Source organism: Coffea arabica, chromosome 11c (assembly GCF_036785885.1).
Source record: "Coffea arabica cultivar ET-39 chromosome 11c, Coffea Arabica ET-39 HiFi, whole genome shotgun sequence".
NCBI classification, from domain to species: domain Eukaryota; kingdom Viridiplantae; phylum Streptophyta; class Magnoliopsida; order Gentianales; family Rubiaceae; genus Coffea; species Coffea arabica.
This window is the reverse complement of record NC_092330.1, coordinates 42,771,490-42,775,701: the sequence shown is the minus strand read 5'-3', so window position 1 is coordinate 42,775,701 and position 4,212 is coordinate 42,771,490.

Below are 4,212 nucleotides of genomic sequence, written 5' to 3'. Positions count from 1 at the left end.
TCATACGCGCGGTGTAGATGAGAGTATTATTGGTGTGATAAACGGGAAAGGGGTTGGCGTCATTAGGTAATGAGAAGTACGCATTCAGTGTAGTACAAAAGTTAGGATTGGATATTCTGAGTGGTTTCAGGATATATTTCGGATTTTGGGAAAGATACTAATTATGATATTGGCTATAGTCATTTATTAACAAAGGGATTAATGCCGTTAAAGGGTACATTAATTAATGATTGATGGAATTATGATTAAGTGGTCTATTTGTGGAAAGGTTAGTGATAATGATAGTTGTGGGTTAGAAAATTACATGGGTTTAGCAGATACTATATGAAATCCGGAATAGTGGATCGCACATCATGTTTTGGCCCACCCTTTTGGAGGTTAGTTTGGATACTGCAAAGCAAAGATGTGGTCTATTACCTAACAACTGAGGAATGTTTTTTCTTTTTCTTTTTTTCTTTCTCTTTTTTTTTTTTTTGTTGCTCCTGTTTCTTTTCTTGATTCAGCAAACAAATACTGCCAGTATTAGTTTCATGTATCAAAAATGAAATTTCCATCAACTAAATAATTGAATCTTCTTAATTTCCGTGGTTATCCATTGTTCTTGAGTTAGGCAGGCGAGATTCCTGACTTTTAAAATGCCAATTTTTACTTTCTTTCTTTCTTTCGATCTCATAAAAAAAATGAATTTATCTTAATGCGCGTAAACAACTAGTGTGGTGTCTAATTGATACTATTAAAAAGAAAGCAACCAAAAAAAAAAAAAAAGCACCAGAATTTTCATTCAGTATCGTCTCTTTTGTTTTCGTTTTGTTTGGATTACTGTTTATTTGTCAAAATATATTTGCTTACATCATCATTACAATTTCCAACGCATCTTTTTATCTTCCCAATTACCTTTTCATCTCACATATATCACATTACAAACAATGTTACAGTAAAAATATCTCTAATAATTCACAATCCAAACAAACCACTTATTGCATTTTCATCTCATCCAATGAAGAAATTACACTTTATATGTCTTGGTCCCTTAATAAGTGTTAAATCATAGAAGGAACTAAAGGGGATAGGGAGGGTCCAGTGCCCTCCAAGTTATAGGAAACTAGCTTTTTTGCCCTTCAAAAATAAAAAATAAAAAACTTTTGCTTCAGTAAAAAATTGAAAATGTTATTTGGTAGAAATATGCACTCAAATTTGTGTGCTCCTATTTCAAAGTTAATTACATATACGCTAATAATAAAGAGTTTCAGTTGTAGACACCATTAATAAATAACGTCTTTTGGCACAAAACTTTTTTGAGCAAGAACTTGTAAACCTTTTAGAAAGTTAATGGCTGCAATCAAATAACTATTTTACACGGAAATGATAAAGAGATGTAGTTATAGTAACTGTTGACAATGCCTTTTTCATACAACAATTCTTGAGTAGGAATTTTTACGTCTTTTAGAAAGCTAGTGCTGACAATCAAATGACCGTTTCAATGTCTAGATGTTGCAGTGAGTTTCATTGCAAAGCTTGAAAGGTTTCTTCTTTCCTTGATCTGATTTACTTAAACCCATAAACGAACCAAGAAAATGAAACTGTACCGACTACGAAGAGGCGAAATCGGGCAGTATTGAATGGAAGAAAGGGTACAACCTTCTTCCACAAAGACGGATGAGAAGAACGAAGAAAAAGCCGTGCAATTTGTTGTCTGCAGCGCGAGAGGCAAAAACAGACAAACCACAGCAAGAGCGATACTTGTTGTTCTTTCAATCTGGGTACGAATAGCCAAATATTTGCTCACATCCCGCGAACTGCATTTACTTGCCTTCCATTTCTTGTTTGCATGCATCCATTCAAAGGAGAAAATGAACCCACCACCACACCACGTATTTGTACTCCATGAAAATTCAGAGTTGTCAATGGAGATCCCTAAAGAGAGCAAATAATGATGCAGTAATTGTAAATGTCAGATGTCAGTTGTAATCTAGGTGGAATACATGGAGATGATGAACCGGGCTCACAGCTGGGAAGAATTTCATCATCCGTACTCCCCGTAGATGGTAAAACATGTAGATGTCCCATGTTCCTACAGGAAACTATCAAATTGTTTGGACCCCTACCGCTGAAAGAAATCACAGCTGCCCTCGTAGAGAAATCAGTAGGCACAAGAATTATGCTGCGGGCTGCAAATCTAAGATTGTGTTTGAATTGCATTTTCCATGATTTTTCATGGAAAAAATACTGTAGCGATTTGATGTATATGAGAGAAAAAGATAATAGGAAAATGTGATTTAGTTCCAAACAAGGCTTTAATTCTCTGGTCGATTTAGTTCCAACTTACTTCAACTAGTGTTCGAGTTCGAGCTGATATGATTCAGTCGAATTTGGTCGACACTAATCGATAAAAATTAACATAATTATAAATATTGGATACGATAAATCTTCCACACCAATAAATATAAAAACTTCAATATATAGATGTTTGTCTGACTGATTTTGAGATTAAGTTCATCCACCTTGTAAACCTCATATATAAGGTTTGAATTGACGATTTAACAAAGCAAGCTTGTTAATGGTTGAGTTTGATTCCTTTGCATCCTGTGCAGTAACTAGCACACGTCATCCCACCCCACCTTCCCTTCCCCCTGATAAAAGTAACCTCGGTTCACTTCACTTCTTATTAGTGGTTGGTTAAGGAGTTGGAGGACTTTTACGCTTTATGACCACTGTTAGTTGTCCTAGTTGTTGCTCGGGTCCCAATTCCAAGTAGTTTAATGTTTTCGGTACAAATTAAAATACAACTGTTGTGAATCCTTGTCCTAATTGTTAGTGAAATTAAATTATTGTTCGCATTAAGTCTTAACCGTCAAATAATTTTTCATTACAAATTAATTACTAAACTAATTAATCATCTCAGTCGTGGTCATTTCGTCCATTATTTGCTCTAAATCTACACAATAACAACAGAACACGTGTCAAAACGCAAGAGTATGTTTATCCACCATAGGTTCTTTTTTTTTTTTTGTAAAAAACACAGTTCTAATTATTTAACAAATTAAGAGCAATAATTGACAAAATGACCACGAATGTTTCGATTAGTTAGTTTAGTAGCTAATTTGTGATGAAAAATTATCAATAGTCAATGGTTAATGAGAAAAATAGTTTAATGTCCGTCGAGATTTTTTTTGTCTTGGGATTCCATACCAAGGAAAAAAGGGGTAGATTTGCGTGCCCATTCGATTATTGGAGATCTATGCTTTCCCAAAAAAAAAAAAAAAAACTTCCAATTCCTAACCCCAAAAAAAAAAAGGTATAATACATCCAACACCTAAACAAGAGGCGTATGCTGTTTATTAACGAGCGATGGAGTGAATTCTATATCTAAGTAGAGTTAATGTTACAACAACTTTTCGACGAGCAACAACTGCACATCTTTCAAATCAAGCTCCTGGCTAAGGACTAATTAACTGGGCCAGTTGATTGATTCAAGAATTGCCTAACATGATGGTTTGGTTCGGTGCTAGAGGTAATGGCCACCGTACAACTACGCGGAAGAAAAATAAAACTGAACAGTGACGGCTCTTGAAAACTGTTGGTGCCGAATTTTGCCTGCTGCTCATCTTGATTTAGTCAGACATCAAACATCGCTGGAAAGAGCAGCACCTCTATAGACTCTTATACCCTAATTCTTGCGGTTTCATACCATCCAACTCTAGATGGACCCTGATCAAAAAATTTTCGTTCGGAAATCAGTACCATCCCAGCTCGTTTTCTTTCTTGATTTGAGATTTTGTGACGGGAATGCTTCGTTCCATCAGAAGTTTGTTGGAGGAATACCAAAGTGTAGCTTTTTGGATTTGTCATCTCCGTGCCGAGTGGGAACAATTCTTGATTGTGTTTTTAGCCACGTGAAGATTGAAAAATATGTGCCACTTTCTATATCCGGTGAAAAAACATGTCCGGAGAGCAACTGGATGATTCTACACTAACATCAAATTAATGGTGGTGATGCCAATTGCCATGCAGGCCATGTGAGAAAATTCTCGAAATATCAAAGCAAATGCCGTCCTTGACAGACGAAGGTTGGTATCATATATACAAGCCATGAGAGGAGCTGGAGCAGCATAGCATGCATGCTTATGCAGCCACTAGCTATATGTGTACTTCCACGATCTCCACTACGACTGGGATGCTCGATGCTTCCCTTTTTCTTTTCACTTGTAACCA